Consider the following 22548-nt stretch of genomic DNA (forward strand, 5'->3'; position numbering starts at 1 on the left):
GTGATTCAGAAGCCTGATGCAGTAGGATTGTTTGATACTTTGTGCTTGCATTTCTATGTCAATATGTTTTAATCTAAAAAGATTTGAGTTCTTTTTGTTTGTTTTTTATTCTTTTGTGTTTCTAAATGCAAAAATCATATAGTCTCTTGAAGACATCTAGTCTTAACGAAAAATACTATATCTGAAAATTGGCAAGACTGTGACGAGAACTTTTTTTCCCTCCACTATGCTTTTTTTTTTTGTGGCTTTCTCTTCATTATTAGTAGAGCCAAGTAGCTACAGCCCTAGAGAGGCCATTTTCGAGCTGGCTGCAGTTTGCTACACCTCTTTATTCCAAGTGGTAAGTGCTCTTGATTCCTGCTATATTTTAATACCTCTTTTTTTTTTGTCTTCTCTGTCACTTTCAAGGAGACAGCGAGAATAGAAATACGAGCTTCTGAATCACAAGGAATGCTAAGGCTTTTGAAGTGGGTTTGTATTTGTTGTTTAAGTGTAATTCTTCTGGGGGAGAAGTAATAATGAGAGTGCATATATATATACATATGTATAAAATAAATGGCTTTCAAGATTTATGTTGATAACATTTTCTGCCATACCACAGTTTGGAAGAAAAAACACTAACTGAGGAAAGATTTTGTTTTAATACTTTGTGATACATACTGCATCTCTGTGCCTGTGAAATGAACTTCTTTAGTTACTAGGGACTTAGATGTGTATGAATAAAAGGGATTGAAAAATCAAATTTATTTGCTTTAGTTTAAAAATGTCTTTAAAGTTATATGAAATTATTTTCTGCTTTTAAAAGTGTTGATAGTTAAAACTTCCTCCTTTTTCTGTATCTCCAGTCCCTTAAAAAGTTCTGGATTCTGAGGGGAGAGGTGGGCAGACAAAGCATTAATTTCTGAATTAATTTGCCAACTTTCCTCTTCTCTATACCATGCATGCATGCATGCATACACTTTTCCCCCACCCTATATCTGTCAATAAAATAAAAGCAGAGATGTTACAATGGTATTGCTTAGCTCCTTATCTCCTGGATCAGTGGATTACATTAGAATTTTACATATTATTTAGTAAATTTGCTTATAAGCCTCATATTTCAGGAAGGCTTGAAATAACCCTGAAAAATATGAACTAAATGTAACCCCAGTGCAGTAGTTTTTGAAGAGGTTAAAACAATAGCTTTGAAAATTATCAACAGTTTTATAAATTTTGATGGCTTATCAACTTCACAGACATTACCAGTGCCACCTCAGCATGTGACTGTAGAAGATGGACCACAGGGAGCTAAATCTATTGTGCTTACTTGCTATGTCTGTCTTTTCCCAGGGCTAGTAAGAAAAGTAGCTTGTGTTCCTACTCCAAGGGGTCTCTTTTGCTAAGAGACCTGGTGTTCTCCATGTTTTTGTGGGCTATAGAGTTGGATTTACAAAACATAAAGAGCCATGTTGCACCAGACTCTTGAAATGCCCTGATTTGATGCTACCTGCCCTCTTCCTTTTATCATTTCAATTTAATAACAACATATACTGCGATGAGGAATAAAACATTCATAATTATGTCTCTATTTTTAAAGAGATAAAAAGCATAATTCCCTATTTCTGTTTTTTATCCTCTTAACATTGCTCTATGGACTGAGATCATGTTCTTGAAAATAATCTCAGGTGGGAAAGCACCTGTGGATACTGCGAAAAGTGTCAGTACCTGACTCTGTTCATCTTAACCAAAGCTCCTTTTTTAAGTAAGTAGGCATGTTATCTGAAAGAAAAGTGGTAAACTGGGCCCTATGTGGATGGTTTTCATATTTTAGTAAAAGTGTAAGGACTTAATACAAAATTTGAAAATTATGAAGCCTGAAATATGCCATCCATGGATGTAGTTTATATTCTAAGTCACAAAGGTAAGACAGAAGGGACTCTAACATTATGTTAAAAGAAAAGGTACGTGTTGCTGTAAGAGTCAATACTGCTTATGATAGTCTGAAGACCCCTTCACCTTTTTCCTGCAGTCTGGCTAAACTCTCTGGTGATTATTTGTTTATTTCCAAATTTGTGGACCTTAATATTTTAAAGAAAGCTTTACTGCTTTATAAGGCATTCTGTTACTAACTCATTTCACTTAATCCCTAGCAAGTATGAGTAGAACTGAATTTAAAAAGTAGAATCTGGTATTTTAATAGTAGTAAATATAGTAGATTGCATGACAAACATTCAGGTTTCTACTACCTGTACAATACTTTTCTGGCAAGTCTTTCTTTGGCAACAGAGCAATGATTCCTTCCCCTGTTCCTTCAAGTAAATTTAGTACACAGTTGTCTTGTTGGACAATGGCATGATACTGGCATTTGTTTTCCTTTCAGTGGGGTATGTGTAGTCCAGAATGATGGTTGCTCTCTTTTTCTGTCATCCAAAGCGCTTTAAGTTGTACAGGAGGAAAACCAAATGAGCAGTGGAAGGGACTCATTCTGCTTTTTAAAAGCAAAATATCAGGCTGTTCTCCTTCCACAAATTCTGTGTTTGTCTTAACATCAGACTTATACCTAGGCAACGTGTCCCTGATTTGCTATGGTAAGGGTGAAGACAATATTCAAAGGACTTAGCACATGGAAAACTAGCTGAATCTCATTGCTGAAGATGAGTGAGGAGTGGAAGGACCAGGTGGTGGTATGTGCACTGCAGAAGAACAAATAATTAAGAGGATCTGAATAATTACCATTCCCCCTAATCAAATTCAGTGGGGCACGTGTGCCACTGAGGCAGGACGCTGGATGCAGACAGTGCATAGGAAGCGAAGCTAGACAAGAACATGGCTATTTCAACATAATAGCAACAGTGTGGTGTGTATGTTGGTCATGTTCATGGTATTCTTAACATGGCAACCTATTTTTTTCATTCAGCTATCCTGGTAAGTCTGTCTCTCTGAATAGGTTTGTTTGTCTCTCCCCCGCCATCTTTGAACACTTCTACTGTACCCAGAGGACACAAATTGCTGTAGGTCACCATCTCTTTTTAGTCAAGAAAAGATTAAACCTGAGTTAAAACTAGGTTAATTAGTGGACTGAAGCTGGTGAATTCTTCCATCATACTCAAAACCAATGTCACATCCGTGTCGCTAAAAACTTAACCCAGTTTGCAAGCCAAAAATGTTATCAAAAGGTAGTTTTAAAATGGAATATGAACTCCTATCCTTGTATGCTTTTTAAAACTAGTCTATTCCTAGAGTTTTTTCCCTTAAGACCATCCCATCCCTAATTCACTCTCCACTTCTCCGTTGCTCACTCTGGAGTCTAACCAGAAAAATGTCTGGTTTTTTAATGGAAGTTACCTTTAGATGACACCCCAACAGCTGTAGTCTGAGTTAACCAACAAGAGAATCCTGGCATGATTTTACATGACAAGTTAGGGCAATGAAAAGTGATGTAGTTAATTTTTTTTTCTCCTTCCTGTGGAGATCACCCTGGAGTGGAATGCTTGCTAAACCTGAAATTTGCTTACCATTGCTATTCATTATCATTAGTCTAAACTGGGTCCTTGAGGGATAGCCTCATAAAGCTGATATTCCCTTAAAGAACAATCCCTTTTTCTGGAACGTTTAACTGTCCTGTGACACTTTAAAAAAGCCCAAACAAAAAAAATCTAACAAAGATATTCTGTGGACATGGTGTTGGAGAAGAATACAGGAGCAAGCTCCTAAACTGTATTGTCTCATTGTATTTCCACTGAAGTTCTTCTCTTACCTCAATCAATAATGAGGGAGCCAGACTGGATCTCAAATGGTTCCTTCACTGTTTCACCCGACTGGATTGTCCAAGTTGCTATGTTAGCAGCAAAACCAATGAATTTTGATTTCTTCTGGGCTTACATTCTTTACTTTCCTGAGGCCAAACTGAATGACTAATGGATTAATCTTGTCTGCCTTTTCCTCTGTGAGGATCCCAAGTTGTGTCTCTACCCACTGCTCACCCACTGATTTTCAGGAACTTGTGCAAGTATAACTTTCTTTTAGACTCTAGACTTCTCTCAAGATGAGCTTCAAATTGGCCAGCAAGCTCAAAAGTTATTGGAGGGAGGGGGAGGAATAGATGGATAGACAAGGAAACATCACACTGAGATAAACATTGTTTTCTATTTTTAAAACATGAAAAAAATATTAAGTCTTGCATGAGGTACTTCTGAAGAATAGCATTGACTACAACAGCATTACAGACTTCTTAGACACAAAGTCCTGCAATCCATGTAGAAGGCTGAAAATGCTAGGAATGGTGTCTGGCACCAGTGAACAGACAGGCTCAGCCAAGGTAGTATACGAACTATCAGCCTCCTTTAACATTTTTGGTAGGACGGTGAGGAATTACAGAACTTGCTGTTGAAAATGTGTGTATACTGTTTTCAATCACACCTACATGTAGAAGCATTCCAGATCTTAAGAGATGCCAAAACTTTTGTTATCTAGCCTGGAGGATGTACCTTCTCACTCTTCTCTCTAAAGTAAGCTCTTGGTTTAGCTTGCATATACCGTACGGTGATTTAGCAGTTTTTTAAGAAGTGGATTTCTTAACATATTGATGTAATTACAAAAGCATATGTGTATCACTTATTCCTTTAAACCTTTCCACTGAATTGAAATACTTAGCATTTCTACAGCCAACCATATGATCACCTTAACACTGCATGTACAAGAGAGTTACTGCAATAAATCAGATGACTTGTTGGATAGCTTTCCCTTTGCCTCTGCTTCAAAATAAATTCCTAGTGACTTTGAAAAGGAGACAGTATATGCTTGCAAATGCAATGGATAGAACAAACAGCTGTTATAATATATTTTTCAAAAGATTGCTTCATGCAAAGATTATTTTGGTACTGTTTCTGTTTCAGTCTCTACAAGACAGGGAAACCCATGCCTTGATGTAGCAGAGCTGAGTAAAGGCAGTGTTTCTTGTGGCATAACATGAAATCCTAACTCAAAATCTTCCAATTGCGGGAATGTATTTAGAGGAACGAGAGACATTCAGAGCCAAACACTGCCAGTAAGTTACTTGTAGGGCCTATCCTTACTCTTTTGCTTTACAGAGGCACTGGAATGTGGCTTCTTACATCATTCTTACCCTGGCCAAAAAGTAGGGATGAAGTGGAAAGTTAAAAAAGCAAGGGAAAGATTTTGAACCCATCAAGGCCTCAATTTTGACAAATGAATTTGAGTTCATTACTTATTACAACCTTTTCTCCCTTTTCCTTTGATGTTTATATACAAATGTGTAATGATTACATCTGGGCAAATAAATCCACTGTGGATGTATAATGATACCAGTAGAATTGTTGGTGCTTATCCTCTCCACTTCTGCTGCTGTAAGTACATAAGCATGAGAATGCTACAGGGAATTAGACTTTTTCAGTTCTAGTTTCTTACTAGGGGAAGTTGGTATAACGCTACCTGTCTTGCAAGATTAAAGCACTAGTAGGTGTTCATTCTGTTTGCAAGGAACTCTGAGACCTGAAATAAAGTGAACGTTGAGGGCTATTGATCAGCTAAAAGCTGAAATAGAAAATTCCTGTCTTTCTGGAGTCTCAGTCTCTATAGCCTTATAGCCTTACTCAGCTGAATACAGGACAGCAACGCAAATTAAATCACTTAAAAAAAGTGATTGCGAGCAGGACTACAAAAAAAGTCTGCTAGCTTAGTTCATGTTTATTTCCCAATACCCTACTATTACTGCATTTTTAGCCATTTATCTTTTTCTTTTCTGAGATGTGACTCACTGGAGTATGTTTCCTAGCTGCACTACAGTCTTTGTGGTACAAACCAGAAACAGAACGTGTTTGGGTTTTACTTCAAACTTAATCTCATAAACATTGTGCAAAGACCCCCATGGAAACACCCTAATTAAGTTAGCATTTAAACTCACCAGAGATTTACCCTTTAATAAATTTAAGATCTTACAGATGTCAATAAGTCAGTCTATTTCATGAGCATAGCAAAATTAAATCTAGGTAGGAAAAAATGAATGCTAACATTTTTCAAAGTTTCATATATATAGAAGACTGTGAATGATGTCCCAACAAATGCCGTGAAAACTATTGTCTAATGTATACCTATCACATTATGAAGATTATATTTGCATTCTCTCGGGGAGCACTTGTCAAAGTGGGAGCTGTGCAGTCCAATTTTTGGCTACACTTATAATAGGAAATTACCCGGGTATCTTGTATTTTGTTTTAAATGCAAAAAGACTTGTCCTCACTTTCAAGGATGGGTTGTAACATTGACAGTTTTGTGAATCACACTGGCATCTGATAGAGGACTAGAGGATCTAGTTTAGAATACAAAGCCTTCTAGCTCAGAGGCTGCTTTCTTATTATACATTTAGAGTGCCATAAAGAAGTATTGATCCATGACTGAAAAGACTGGGCAAGGAAGTGACTCAAAGCAAAAATGTGTTAGCAAGTCTGGTGACCTGTGAAATCAGTCAGAAATCGAATAAATCGGCTAAGGAATTAACTGCAGGAAATAAACTGCAAAATAATAAAGCTTTCTTGTTGCTGCTTTAGCTGTGTTTCTGCATTGGAATGTTTCCATTAGATGCTGATAAGAAAAGTTCCCCTACCAAACAAATAAAACAAATGTGGACTGTCACATACAAATTTACACATAGTTTAATAGAAATGCTTTATTTGAAATGTTCAGTAGACCTTACCATGAGGGTGGAAACCTACTTTAAGAAACCTAGCCTATCTCCAAAATACATGACAACTATAAAACTTTGACTTGAAAACATAGGATAAATTCAAGATAGTTTTAAAAAGGAACAGAAGAAACACAACTTAGTTGTGTGAGAACAGGTTTGGAGTTCAGGTCTGTATGCTTTTATTTCTTTATGCTCTTTAGAGAATTTGCATCTCAAAATATTCTTAAAGAGGAGAAAACATTGTCTCTGATAAATATGTCCTCCTGATGAACATTCAAGTGGAGTGTTCTTGTCAAACAACACAAAGAGGGAGTAAGAACATCAGGCAATCAAACACACTGGTATCTGGGGAAATTATTTTACAGAGACTGCTTGTGTTAAACTAAATGCTGTCACTCATGTCAAAATCATTGGACAATATTACTAAACGCTGTCTAAGCTTTGGTAAATTAAGGAAAGCAGATACAAAACTGAGATATTCCTTCTCTGTAAAAAAAAAAAACAAAAAAACAAACCAGAAAACAGTGACAAGGTTTCTTTTCCTCTTTCTTTTGGAGAAATGCTGTCTTGACAGCATGAATGGGAGGTGGGGCAGAAGTGGAAATAATATTTATTTTACCAGCTGTTACATGGCTGGTAGAGTTCAAGTGTCAGATCTGACAGAGAAGGGAGACCAGGTGTTATTATCAAGTAATACTATGTTTCCTTTTGTGGGAGTTTAAAATTCAGTGGAATTTTTTGTTAGAGGACTTGGCTATGACCTCTGCAATCAAAACTTGCACTCTGCTCCTCACAGTTAGGTGCCATCATCAATCATTTTACACCCAAAGAGTGGCAGTGGTTTGTGTTGCTGTATATAGAGCTGAGAGAGCTGTGGTCTTGGTAGCATTACTAGGATACCTGAGGAAGCAGTTTGGGCTGAGCTGGTGCTGCAACAGACAGCACAAACAACAGTGAGGTTTTCATCAGATTTCATAGCCTCTCCGGCTTGCCACAAATTGCACTTCTAGTGAGTTGGTTTCCATGTAGAACAGCTAAAGGAGCTGGGACGAGACAGCAGCTAACAAATAAATGGCATGGAATATCAAGTGAAGCTTAAATGGAAATAGTTTATATCAAGCTGGCTTCTGCTGGCAGCCAGGTACTAACAACTGCTGAGCCACAAAGGTTTTCAGTTGCTCTGTTCAGTGTAAAATCCCCAAGGCTTATTAAAGACAGTGGTTTGCACACATGTGAATACAGAATAATGAAGTTCCTGAAGTTGCTCACAACTGAATTAGAGGGCACTTGTCTTGCAAGTGTTCTGGCTGGTGAATAGAGATTCTTTTGCTGTCTGGAAAGAGAACAAACTAGCTTGTAATCTGGCTCTGCAGTGAGTCTTTCCAGGAACAACATAACTGCATTATAAAGAAGTTATTTTAGATGTGATAAAAAATATTTAAACCTAATTACACTTTGTTATATTTACTTGATTTCATCCCCTTCACTGGATTGTTTCAAGGCAGTGTCATCAATGCTTGGAAGCTGTTGCAAAGTATATGTTAAGATGCCTGATGTGCTTATTCATGGGAATTTGGAATTAGGAAGCTTTTTTTTCTTTTGCTTTTATCAAAGTAGTAGCTTAGGCTGTGGAATTGTCTGTCCCAGCTAGAGGAGGAGAGGAGAGAAGGCTAGAGGAGAGCCATCCTTCTCCAGTCTAAAGGATAATGAGAGGAAAACAAGAAATGTACCTCAAGAAAATGTTCCTTCTGTGTTCTAAGAGGTGACGGGTTGGCTCATTAAACAGGATTAATCTATTTTGGATGTGCTTAGTGTGCAAATCAGCTTTAAGCAGTTTTATATTGCTCACCTATATCTCTGTTTTATAACTGCCAAACTCTGATCATGGTGGGTGTAAGTGCCTAAAAAAAAAAACCCCTTTTCCTTTGCAATTTTATGCACCTTGCACCAGCTTGGACAAGCATCTGTCTGACTGCTTTGGTGCTTATAGATCTGAGGGCTTTTTTCCCCCTCTGACTTTTCTCTCCTCTGACTGTTCAGGGGAATTGTGCTTCTCTGATTGTTTTCTGATTTATTTTCTGAAGTTTGCTGATTGACTATGCATTTGCCTGAACAGACAGAAGTATTACAGAAGGTAACTTGCATGCATGCTCTAAGGAAGAGGGATTTTTTATTTTTTATTTTTCCCAGTTGCTGTGTCTGTTGATTCAATATAAAGTATTTTTACTTTTAAACTTATGGCAAAGCATGACTGATAGAGAGTATTGAGTAGATCTCAAAGACCCTGCAGTATTATTATCCTGTCTTCACCCTGAAGATACCTCAAGCTCTAACAGGAGGCTTGCCCGAACTACAATTCTATCCATAAATATAACCTTCAATGGAAGTGTATGGTTGTTGTTTACTTGACTGCCTGTCAGGACATAGATTAAAACTTAGTTTAGGATACCTTGTCATTTGCTGTCAGAAACACTCTGTCACATGAATGAAGCTTCTCCCACTCCAATGGGACAAGGTTTCCAGTGCCCTTCCACAGTTTAGTGGGACAGAATTAATGGAAAGCCTAAATTTACTCCCAAGTGAAGCAGCATGGATGTGCCTAATGGGCCTTCGCTGCCCCTTCCCAGGGAGTCCATTGCTGAAAGCAGAAGCATTGTGTACTGGTGTGACCAATGATTACTGTGTTGCTAATTTGTGAATGCTCCTATGTTCAGCACTGACAAATATTCTGAATTATTTTTCCATCTCTTACATACCTGTTGCTTTTATTTTTCTACTCATGTCACAATTAAAAAGCCCTTTTTTAAGGCTCACATATCTTTAAAAATATAAATTGGCTATCAATTAATGATCATGCAGTTTTCTGTACTTCAGGACAAACATCTTGTATTTTACAGGACTTTTGTTCTGCTTTTCTCATTTTGAATATTCTGAAAGCTCTTTAATTACAGTATATAAAGATCTAATTTTTAGCATGGCTTTTCACTCCAGGTTTGCTTGTCTTTCCTCTTGTTTATTAGCTTTCAAGCCTCAGATTAATGCTGCTGAAGTAAGCAGCACTCAAGACAGTTACAGTAAAATACAGAGGAAGAGGAAGGCCCTGATTTAGCTCTCTGAATTTTAACTGAAATAAGGTACTGACACACCTCTTCTTGCTTCACTTTTTTTTTTTTCTAAAGGAGAAGCAAAAACTTTATTAAAATTATATTGCCTTCTGTAAGTTACAAGTTATAGATACTTTCCAGATTTACATGTTAGTTGTAGAGCTATTTCCTTTTCTCTTCTGGATGCTTTAAACACCTTCAAGAACAATTATGTGAAAAGAGGGAGTTCCTTTCCTGTCAACAGGATTCTGTCAGAGACAGTACTAGAACAAATTTGGGATGAGGCAGTTTGGAGGAAATAATACTCCAGCTTTGCCCTTTGATTTGTAATTGGAATAAATGTGTCAAAACAAAGGACACCGCCAAGAATATTTCTATCCATTCTATCCATTCAAAGAGACAGACAGAATTACAACCAAATTCCTTCTTCATTTTTGGTTGATATTTGGCCAATCTTTTGAATTAGGTAATGGAAACTTAATCCTTCTCTGCTGCAAACTGTTTTGCAAGATCAACAACTACAAAGTCCACCTGCTCAAATTTGAAGAACAAAAAGATATTTAACATTTGTTCTTCTTCTAAGAAAATATTTCTAAGTGCTCTGGCTTGGCCTCTTCAAGGCAAAGCTGAACTTCTAGTTTATGAATGATATTTAATTGTGACCTGTAGTACAATGTTTTCATCAAGGTAGCAGACTTGGACTGCTTATGTTAGATGGCTATATAACTCAATCTGACAAGGTTAACACTTCCACTTGGCAAACCACACTTAAATTCCTGTCTTGACCTGACTCTTTAGATGTCTAAAAACACTCGGGCCATATTTGGCCTGTAGTTCCTTATGAACCACAGCTTTTGTGGGAACGGCAGAGGAATCTCTTCACAAACACACACAAGGAATTCATGATGCTGAGTTTGCACACAGCCTGATGAATGGTAATAAATCTTTTCCCACAACTGCTCTGTCAATAACAAAACTGCTTGGAATGAGCTAGTGAGAGCTACTGCATCGATAGCATGACTGTAACTGTTGCATGTGAATATTGTACCTATATGTGATGCTGTTCTGAGTACATTCGTAGAGCACACATGGTTAGTTTTGTATTGAGTCACCCCTGGCTCAAGAATATCTCCATATTTTTCTGCTCTTTCTTCAGGATTCTTTCTTAAGCTGGCTTATTTAAAGGGACAAATCACCAGTGATGTGGTATATGGTTGTTGTGGTTTTGTTTAGTGAGGGGGGGCCTAAGGTGGTAGCTTCTGTAGGAAACTGCTAGAAGTTGCTCCCCTTTGTTCAGTGGACTCGGCCGGGCCTAGGGCGAGGCTGGCCAAGGCTGAGCCGATTGGTAACAGAATGTTCCATGATAATGCCTCTGTGATAACCTATTTAAGAAGGGGAAAACAGGAGAGAAAAAAAAAAAGGAGAAAAGAAGATGTGAAGAAGCTGAGTGGGGGCAGAGGCGCAGAGGGGGAGGTGCAGGCCTCACCCTCTGGCCTCTCACCAGGCGGCCAACTAGGCCCAGCCCAGCTGCAAGAAAGTGGAGAGGAGATGAAATGGATGATGTGAAGAGATTCTGAGAGGCATCTGCCAGTCTGTTGTGAAGAACTTTTCTTGTGAGAGGAACGGCTGCAGACGCCAAGGTCAGTTCAGAAGGAGGGGGAGGAGTAACGTGGCTCCTGGCCAAGATTCCCCTGCAGCCTGTGGTGATGACCACGGTGGAGCAGGTTGTCCCCCTGCAGCCCATGGAGTGGACCATGGAGGAGCAGAGATCCACTTGGAGCCCGTGAAGGACCCCACACTGGGGGAGGTGGATGCCTGAAGGAGGCTGTGGCCCGTGGAGGGCCTGCTGGGGCAGCTGTTCTAGAGGGACTGCACCCTGTGGAAGAGATGACCCACGCCGGAGCAGTTTCAGGAAGGACTGTGGCATAGGGGTGGGACCCCACAATGGAGCAGGGGAGGAATGTGAGGAGTTCTTCCCCTGAGCATGAAGCAGTGGCATAAAACAACGCGTGATGAACTGACTGCAACCCCCATTCCCTCTTCCCCCCTGTGCCGCTCGGGTGGGGAAGGTAGTAGAGATAATGTTAAGCTTGGGAAGAGGGAAGGGGGGGTGGAGGGAGGTTATCTCATTCTCTGTCTCATTATCCTGCTGTTTTTAGTAATAAATGAATAGCTTTCCCCAAGTTGAGTCTGTTTTTGCCCATGACGGTAACCTTAAGGATTTCTCCCTGTCCTTGTCTCAAACCTTGAGCTGTTTTTCTTATATTATCTCCCCCTATTCTCTTGGAGGGTGGGGGGAGTGAGAGAGAGACTGCGTAGTCTGGTCCCGATCGGGGCTGAACTACAACAATGGTGAACTTACTGTTCATTACTCTTCCTGCAGTCCTTCTAACTTGATCTGAGGCAGCCAAGCTTTTGGGGAGATAGTCTGCCTGAAGTTCATACTGAAGAATTATCATATTAAAAATGTTCAAATGTGGTCAAGCACCTTTCAGATGCATTCTTCCCATCTGACACACAAACAGCAGTAAACAAAAGGAGGCTACTAGAATGTTATTCGAAAATTGTCTGCTATAGATTTCCATACTGTGGAATATTCTGTTCTGAGAATATCTGTTCCTGTTGACAGTGTCCACTCTGGATTTCTGAAGGGCCCTGGCACTAAGGAGGAGGAAGAATCCTTGAGTGGAAGGGGAAAGAAGAAGAGACAGGGACTAAGCATAGCTGAAGAGAGGGAGGAAAAACCTCCCTGACGGAGTGGGCTAGGATGTATCCAAAGGAAATGCTGAAATCTTCCTTCTCAAGGGACTTCAAAAACTAAGTACTAGAAAATGTACTGCAGGGAACAACACTGCATTGGCAGGAAAATGGGCTGGATGATCTAATTATTTTCCATCTTAACTTGTCGAAGTCTATGAATAATCTAGGTCCCTCTAGCTGTTTTTTTTTTCTTACTAATTTCCAAAATATTGTAAGTTAGGAATGATTTATTTTAAAAGAAACAATATTAATAATCATTGCTCTTAATCCATCAGTCCCGAGGCTCAACAAATTCTCACCTTTCTTGTCACCTATTCTATTTGGTGGAAGTGTGACATGCTAGGTATAGAGCTAAGCTCAGGCAAATATTAATAGTTACAGAGGATTTCTACAGTGTATGTCTGCAGAGTTTTGGGGACAATCATACTTAAGTTTATGGTGGTCTGCTATTAGTAATTCTCTACAAGCAAACCTGTAAAGTTTGGATAATAGTCTTTGAAAAGCCTTGATGTTGTAAATTCCTTCACTGACACAGATTTTTCCTGATATAATGACATCAAGTGTCCCAATATCTCTATGGATGTGAGTTAGTGTCAGCAGAGTTTGTCAAAGGCAAGCATATACTATCTGTGTGTCTTTAGCAGACTTGGTAGTATCCACTAACTTAATAAGGGAACAGAAACATAGAGAATATTTTTGCTGAACTGTAAATTTTATGGGTTTTGTGTTGTGCTATGAATCTACAAGGTTTAGGATAATTTACTTGTCCAAAGAGCCTTCATTTTTTCTGTCCCATATTTCTATAGCTCAAATACAGTATAGTTTATATTGTTTCTCTATGACTTCTCATTTTACTTGGAATGTTTTATTGTACCTTCCCCCAGGAAGAAACTTTTTATTTTATATATGAGCATGTGTACATGCACATGTGTACACTTGCATAAATAAGATTGCTTGACAAATCAAAGAGGAAATGTCAGTAGATATGTAATTCTGTCCCCAATGTGAAACACATTACATAAAAGATTCACTTTAACTACAGTCACTCCACTGACTGAGGTACCTATAGCTGCTTTGAATCAGTATCACAGGACACGTAAACAAATCAGATAAGCAATGTGAATGTCTCTTACAGTTAAGTAGAAAGATTGTAAGTTCTTTAAGACAGAATTCATATAGCTTCATCCTTGAGTTCAATGAGTATTGCTAAGCAGTCTTTAGCATGTCATTACTTCACAAACACTAATCAGTTCATCATCCTAACTCCTATGTTAAGGTGTGTTTTTACAAACAGGAATGGAGGCACGCAAAATTTGTACTCAGACTTGCACAAGTGGTGGGTGGTCTGAATCCTGTTTAGTGGAAGTTAATCCTGCATCCAAGTCCTGTATTGAAATGTAGACCTTCTCAGCACACACGGTAACTTGACCCCAGAAATGTCTTATTTTATAAATTACTCAGTAAGTAGGATCTCTCAGTCTAAAAGCAAAATACCAGCATTAACTTTGATTTAGAAGAAATGGTATTAAGAAATTACATCCATCTAAGTATTTACCTGTAAAGAAGGGTTCTCTTTCAGATAAGAGATATTACAATGACTTGTTTATGATAAGCCTTTCAAGGCTGCAATTAATGCTGAGAGCCAGTTACTTTCACTAAATTCATACCATTGCTAATCTCTTTGGAGAACTTGAATTAGTCATCACAATGAGAAATAAACCTTCTGAAATGTCTGTGCTAGTATTCATGATGCTATTAAGTAATTTGAGAAAATAATAATTCACTTAGCTCCTGCTACAGTGAAACTAGTGTGACGCACTCAAAACAAGCATTCAGCAATAACACGGTATGTTCTTAATAAAGACAAATTTACTGTGAGCCAGGGGTCAATAAAAAAAAGGAATAGGAAGCTTGCAGCTCTTTGTTAGCGTGGGTAAACCTGTCCATCAATATCTGTGCTCAGTAGTTGGTGTTTTGAAAATATTTCTTATGTTGTAGCAACACTTAAATGAAAAATCAGTCAAATTTTAATTTAGCCTGTAAACTTCTGTCCCATATACCATAACTTTTCATGATTCAATTATTTTATATATTTTATATCTCTTCAGATAATGTTATTTTAAAGAGATGTAGCTGCGGAAAATAATGTTTCTAGCACAAGGATGGCTAAACTAATGAAGAGTTGATAAAAATGTGAAGTAAGTGCTAATTCATCTTTTAGACTCAGTATTAATAAAGTTACATCTGAAAGAGTTGAATAGAGGAAATAAAATTGCTGAGTTGCTTTCAACTCAGTTTACATTTTTGTCTAAATCATTGCAAGAAACCTGGCTCTATTCTGTGATTGGATATTTGAATAGTTCTTTGGGGTGGGATTCTTCTTTTGAACTGGAAATATTTTCAGTCTTCTAAAAAATTCCTACTGCTTTTGTGCAGCAAAAGTTTAGCTATCCTGGAGCACTTCAATAAGAAAAACACTTCCATTTGGTCTCTGCATATACAAATTTTAAAATCTATGTCTAGCCACCATGAAAATGAAATGTTATTGGATGAAGGTTTGGGGTTTTTTTAAGTGACTACTATTTTGATTAACACATCTCTAAATTTGGGCATTTGATGGAAGGAGTGTTTTTTGTTGTTGTTTTTGGTTTTTAAATAAAATGATCTTTGAGGCTAGTCTCACTCTACTAAGTGGAAGTCTTCAGGCTGTTTCAAGCTATGTGCTTGAATCTCCAAGCATTTTTACAGCCTTATGTATTCTCTCTCTGCCCATGCAAAACCACAAATTTCCTATTGAGGATGTGATTTTAAGTTCACTAAACTGCAAGACTTTATTTGAGTATAGATTTAAGGCCTTTAAAAATTTACTTTCCCTAAAGAATGTGTAGAAACATCCCTAATATGTGCCTTAATAATTAGCGGAGCAAGAGACTTGTTATGTATGCATAAGAAATATTTACCAGAAATGAACTATTTCTCCAGCTCTGAAAAAAGACTGCATGGAGAAACTTTGCCAGATGACACCAAGTTGTTAAGTGCTTTGTGAGAAATGTCTTGGCGTATTCTAGTTACTGATGAAACTTGCTTTCCACTTCAGTGATGCCAAAATTTCACAGTTGTATGATGCCCTAGAGATTATCAAGAACACGAAGAAAAATTTCCCATCACCTCTGATTAATTACTCAGAGTAACAACTGTTCCCCTGGGCAACTTTGTGTCTCAGCTATAGATAAACACTGCTCTGTGAATTTTAATGAAGTGCAAACTACAACGAGCAGGATAAATTCACCATTGTAACCATCTCAGTTTATAGTCACTACTATACAATAAAGCAGTTTAATGAAATCAGTTGAGACTTCAGTTCACAATGAAGTTAACACAGTGTTATCCAAAAAGTTACTGCTGGTTTGCGTTGCACTGAGTAAACATACAACTCACTGTTCACTGGTGGATTTGAGACAAGTAGTCCTATTGTAGAATCATAGGTGAAGGACAGGTGTTAAAACTGATCGTTTCCCATTATGGAAGTGCATGTGTATGTGTTAATATACGCAAACCTATACAGCATGATCAAAGCCTAGATTCTCTCAGGTACTAATATCCAGGTCATGCCTACAGTGATTCCATAAGCTCAGGAAAAAATGAACATGTTTTTCCACAGTCATTGTGAAAAAAGTTCTCAGAGAATATTAGCTCACTACATTGTAAAGAACTCAAAACTTTTAGCATAATGTATTCCTGTTGGCAGCCTGGTACCATAAAGCTCGAATAACAGTCATTGCTCTAATATAGTAATGCTAACAACTTTAAGGTTACTGATTCAAGTGTATTTTGGAGTGGGGAGGATAAAAGGAGGGAAGAAACACCCTAAAAGAGCTTTAGGAGAAATTAATTTCATGTATCAGAGTAATTAGTGGAGGAATTCAGGGAACGATATTGACAAGAGTGTGGAATGTATCCATAAAAAAATCTCCAAGCCTTTCTATAGTACAAATGACAATTATTCTTTTGGTTTTTGAACGTTCCTATTTACATCTTCCTACCAGTTAATGCATTTAAAGTATTTACTATTGTCAATGAGGACATGTAGCCAATTATCCAAACCAAAGGTTTTTGTATTTAAAAAAAAAAAGAAAAAAAAAAAAAGGAAAGGAAAAGTATTTCTCTGTTATAATCATTATATTACAAAATGTAATTAGCTCATGAATATCATGATCACATTAGGTCGGTACATTGAAAATTATTCATAAAAGTTAGATCTATTGGTAGATTGAGGGTACAAGTCCTTCTTCACTTCATTAGACAAAATAATTCCCTTTCCCAACATACCTTGCCTCACTTACAGTCTCACAACAGAAGAAAAAAATAAAAAGAATGGTATTTGCTTAACTATGCAAATCAAAACTCATTTGGGACTTATTTTTGTTTTGCTGATTCATGTTTTTCAGTATCTTCTTCCCTCCTTTTCAGACCTAAGCTGAAGAACTGCTTTTCTTAAAATTGATGTGGAGGCTGTATATGATTTGAACCTTTTCTTTTCCTTTGTGTTTTTTGTACAGAATGTGAGTTTGAGAGTGCTGGAATAATGGAAACATAAGAAATCTCTTTAAAATCTGCATAATTTTAATATTTTGTGTGTGGACATGTCTGTAATCCTTCAAGTCCTCCTCTGTGATTAAGGAAGCATAATTTGTCTCATTTTATAGGTAAGTAAACATAGGAGTAGAAAAACTACATAACTGTAAAAGCTGACAGATGGTCCCTAATCTTTGACATGAAAAAGGAGAAAGGGGCTGGTGATGCTCAAATTAAAAAAAAAAAAAAAAATTAAAAAATTGCTAGAAAACCTACAAAGATTACTACTGAGTTTATCCAGGGGAAAGATTTGATGATTCACAAGTGGCTCTTGAGCTGCCAGTCTTTTAACTTGCTTGCTCTGCATGTAGTGCTGCCCATCACCTGTTGTTAATTATAACATCCTATAAATCTACCGTTAGAAGACTAGCAGTGAGACGTGGTGCCTGCACTGGCTTAATGGACGCTCTAGGAAAAAAATAATTTTTCAAGAGTTTATTCCTGGATGAGCTTCTATGAACTTGGCACTGTCATGAACTGATATTTCTATTAAGAAAAACACTAGTGGATGCCTTTAAACGAATAAAGTCCTGGCTTTATACAACCATTATGGTTTCAAGCACCATATCAAAAACACTATGATGGGAAGCTATCATTTAATAAATCAAAATGGCTTGCTTGGTAATAAATATTTTTCTTACAAACCACAATACTCTTTCCTACAGATCATATGACTTCCCAGTTCCTGCATTTTTTGACATTGCTGGAGTAACAAAGGAACGTGGGAAACAACTCAGCATGGTGAAATAATTCAGTTTAGCTGTGCCTGCACTGTTGTTAGAACAACTTTAAAAAAATTCTGATTTCAGGCACAGGTGATCAAATTTTTCCCTTTTTCAGGTAGCCACCATTTGCCTGAACTGTGCATTGCTATCTTTCTGAGATGAAGAAAGTTTTGACTAAATCACTTCAATTTAATTTCTCAGCTTTATATTCTACAAAGGGGTGAGCAATATTTCTGTCTCACAGTATGGGAGATATTTTCTTGCTTATACAGGCTCCGAGCATTAAAAAAAAAAAAAAATCACAACAACAAACTAAAAAAAAAAAAAAGAAAAAGTAATGAATCATTGCTATTGAATCTATGGTTTATGTTGAATGTTGTTCAGATAACTTTCACTTATATTGATAAATCAGCCTTTGTAGTTAGCAGTGAAAAGAAAAACAATATTTTTCTTTAAAAAAAAAAATAGTTCAAAGAGAGGAAATAGACAGACTTATATTCTGCTGTCAGTGACAGCAGTCTAAATCCAGATTGAGACTAGACACAAGTCCTGTAAAGACAATGCACATAAATAACACCTATAAGAAATATACTATTGCATTTACACAGATATATTCTCACATGTAGCATAACTTGCTGACATAAAATATCAAATTAACTGGGACCCATCTATTGACATTGGTCCAAAATATTTAGTGACAGACTTTGCTAAAAACATATATGCACTTGCATGCTTGCATGTATTTGTATATGAAATCATACATAAGTTTCACTCAAAGAATATAAGCAAGAAATACTCCTGTAAATAGTACTGCTCTGCACAAAGTCCTTCAAATTTTCTATTAAAGTCCTTCAAGTTTTCTAATGTCTGCTAAGAAAGTCATAAAAAGTTTATAAAAGTCTGAAGATTCAGCTTGCTTTACTGGGATCCCTTTTATGATGCACTTCTCATGCAAAGATCAGTGTATTCTTCCATGTATTTGTTCCACAATTATTCAGTATTCCACAGGAAGAATTTTTGTGTTTCTGGGTGCGAGATTCTTTTTATAATGAAGTGCAATGTAGGAATGAATGTATTTGTATAGCTTCAATGACTTATTGGGTCTGCTTGCTAGTAAAAATATGGTTTTGATTATCCTTAAAACTCCTGATTCAACCTACTTTGGGAAAGTTGAGCTATATTGTTTTTTACTGTTCACATGACATACTGTGCATTCTAGCTGAGATCCAAGGCACTGTGCAGGAAACTTGCATCAAAAGAGAAGACGTTGCAGCAAACCTTGATTGGCAGCTGAAACGTAACTTAAGGAATACTAATAAAAGAGGTCTGGTTTTAGGCAAACAATTTCTCAGTGGTTTAAAATGATAGTTCAGGAGACAGATAGGACAAAAATTGCTGAAAGATACAGGAAATATTATGAATCCTTGGGAAAAAAAAAAATCAGAGTAATGTTTGTTTAGCAGCCAGGCTTTAAACGACCTCAAAGAATTATGTGCCACGTTGGTTACTGTCTTGTAACAGAATTCTATTACTTTGAAAGCAAATGTGGAGCCTGAGGCAGCTTTGTTAGATATACCAATAAGAATATATCTATCCTCAAGCTGATCTTCCTGTGCACCTATCTCTCTGTATTTTTATTTTCTTTTCCTCTTGTCTGCAATGGTGATTATATGATAACCCACTTTTAAACCTTATCTAAAGCAATTAGTTCTTTACACTAACTGTGTTTTTTTTTTCTGATTCAGCTGTATTGATGTGTATTTCTTAACACTTTTTTCTTTTTTCTTTTTTTTTTAATTGGGGAGGAAAGTAAGCTACAAAGTAAAACTGCAGCATCTTTAAGATTCACGTTAGTGTACTGTGAAAGGTGTGCAATTCTATTTGGGCAATGGACAGAAAACTGACAGTATCTTGATTACTGATACACCAGGAAAGGAGGGGATATATTAAAGCAGTGTGAAGGTAGAAAATTTTCTGAAAATGTTTTCTATGTCCCTTAGTTTTGAAGTTAATTCCATCTCTGCATCCTGATAGGCCATTGGTCAGTCTGAGCCATCTGCTTTTTTATTTATTTATTTATTTATTTATTTATTTCCCCCAAATACAATTCTGCAGCTGACTGCCTTCCTATCTGCATCTGAAGTTTCATGTTCCTATAACATACTGTGACTACATCAGGCCTGCACTGTGTGCAGTTCTGTTCTTGAGGAAAAACATGACACTATCACCCAGTGACTAGTAGGCTTTCATAAAAGCAGTTTTTCATGCTGAGTGAATAATATTTATGAAATAACCTACTGTGTGGATGCCCATCCCGTTAAGTAGAAACTTGCATCAATGCGTGTCTGAAAAGCAGTTGATGTCCTCGGCAAAGCCTGCCTCTCTCAGAATAATACCCTGACATCTTCTGCCTTTGTGAATGGAGAAGTTCTGTCCTCATCTCTGGCTTGAGGCTGGTAGTTTCTAGCCTTTGTCTGCTAAGATTTTTGACCAGATAGATTCTTTTCAATGACAACAATTTTCCCCAGGAAAAGAAACTCTGAAAGACTTGTTAATTGCATTGTTTCAGCATTAGACTCTTTAATTATGCTCTCTGTCCTCAATGACTTCAGCTCTTAATGCCAGTGCAGCAAAGAATGCGGTCTCTGACACATCTATAATGGTTGTACAGCAATCTTTTAACAGGCCATGAATCCAGGATGTTGCATCTATCATGTCGCTATTCTCTCTGTGAAGGGAAAGGAGCTGACACTTGCAATTGTTTTCCAAACCAAATTCAGCATGGTCATCTTAAATAATGCATTCTTGCTAAATTTATATTAATAAATGGGGCCTGAATCTCCCTGCCTATTAGCAAAAGCATCAGTTCTCATGTCTTTGACGTCAGCTGATGCTATATTGCACAGTATAATGTTCTGCCCAGAAATGTTTTTATTGGCAGGGAGTAGGGGAGTGGGACGGCATCTTTTGTAATGCTTTAAACAATTAAATTGTTAGGAAAAAAATTACCTCAGCTTAATAGGAGAGTACTTCACGGTACCGGTTCCAATATTCAGACTCAAGATCCAGTAATGAAGAGATCATAACAGTGCTGAGTATCAAATTTGAAGGATTCTGACAATCTGTCTTTTCTTCTCTTTCTAGAAAGAGAAGGGAAGAAAGCATGTATGTTAATACACTTCAAAATATGCAGGATAGAAGAGAAATATTTTTTACTTTACTTGAATGAATAAGCTGCATAAAGTTTATTTTATTTTCCTATTTTAATATTTTTTGACATAATCAAATGTTAATACATTAAATAAACCTGAAACAGCACAGGAAAACTGTTTTAAAACTGTTGCTCAGGTTATGAAGACATCATGAAGGGCTCACATTTTGCACGTTTTGTTTTATTTATGAGTAATATTGTTTGCATTCTCACATTATGCTTGTGTGTAGTTCTGTAATTCATGGTAAATTGTGAGTTATTTTTTCTTTGAACTACTTCATATGTTACAAAGGATCACTATTTCTGTTAGTACCAAGCTAATTTTTGTCTCTACAACAGCAGTCAGTTTCAAGCTTGCTCAGAGTTTTGAACAAGCAGCAGCTGGAAAAACAAGAGAGAAAAGTGAAATATTTTACTGTACAGTGTAAACTCTTTGGTTTATCACAAAATACCAGAAAACAACGAATTGCATCAACCAAAGCCTAAGACCTACGTAGTTTTTTTGGTTTTTTGTTTTTTTTTTTTTCCCCCTTCATAAACGAGTAACAGTCGACAGCTCTGGAATGTGCACTCCTCTCCCATGAAAATATTTTTCCGCTCTGCCTTTTCCAAAATCAAAAGTTCAAAGCTGAACTACTACATGTTATAAAAGAACAAATTTACCATGACACTTAAACAAAGACATGAGTCAGTGTGTTTAGCTTTCTTGAGGGAGGAAGGAATTATGTTTCTTGTTAAGGCAAGGTTTGCAGTAAATAAATTATTTTTCTAGTTTTATATATCTCCGTATAATTACTTATCCACATAGATGTTCTATTTTACTGTACAGTTAAAGTTGTAATTCATGCTTTTTTTGTCACTGATATATTAATTAAGGCTTACAGCATTCCTCCTCAGAAAGCAAGATATTAACATCCTCATTATACAAATGTGCAAATTCAATCATGAACATCAAGATACTTTAGTCCAGTATTATTTAGGATACCTGTGGCACTCTGGGAATCTCAACTGCTGGTCCTTACTCTTCAGAGTGTTACTTTTGTTCTTGGGAATGGCACAAGCAAGATGAGTAGCATATATGTTGAGGACAGAGACTAAATGAGATGGCTTTGGACTGCCGTGGGTAAAATAACTTATCTGGAATAAAAGCATGTGATTTTGTGTCTTCTTAAATGTGAGGTGTAGAACACAATATATTAAGCAGCTGAATTGCTCTATGCAGTTTTGAAAGCTGTCTAGGAAACTTGGAACACTATTTCTATTTATTTGGAACAAGTGACTGACTCATTTGTCTGCCTTGAAAAACCTCTACTTCTGTTCCTGACTGAAAGAAGATGGATATTCTGAAAGTTATTCCTCTTGTACAACAGGCAAGAGGTGCAGAAAGTCACACAGAGCTCTTGCTAATATTGAGCCTGGCCAACCCTGAAT

The 22548-nt window shown here is 37.0% G+C and overlaps 1 protein-coding gene across 3 annotated transcripts in view; it reads right to left on the reverse strand.

Moving 5' to 3' along the window:
• Positions 1 to 22548, reverse strand: part of COL8A1 (collagen type VIII alpha 1 chain) — a 90704-nt gene that overhangs the window by 53270 nt on the left and 14886 nt on the right. For all 3 annotated transcript variants that reach the window (XM_086761767.1, XM_086761752.1, XM_086761760.1), the window contains exon 2: positions 20916 to 21046. The gene's annotated coding sequence lies outside the window, so the exon portion shown is untranslated. The remainder of the gene's footprint in view (positions 1 to 20915; positions 21047 to 22548) is intronic.

This window comes from Chlamydotis macqueenii, chromosome 1 (genome assembly GCF_036417535.1).
Source record: "Chlamydotis macqueenii isolate bChlMac1 chromosome 1, bChlMac1.mat, whole genome shotgun sequence".
In the NCBI taxonomy this organism is placed as follows: domain Eukaryota; kingdom Metazoa; phylum Chordata; class Aves; order Otidiformes; family Otididae; genus Chlamydotis; species Chlamydotis macqueenii.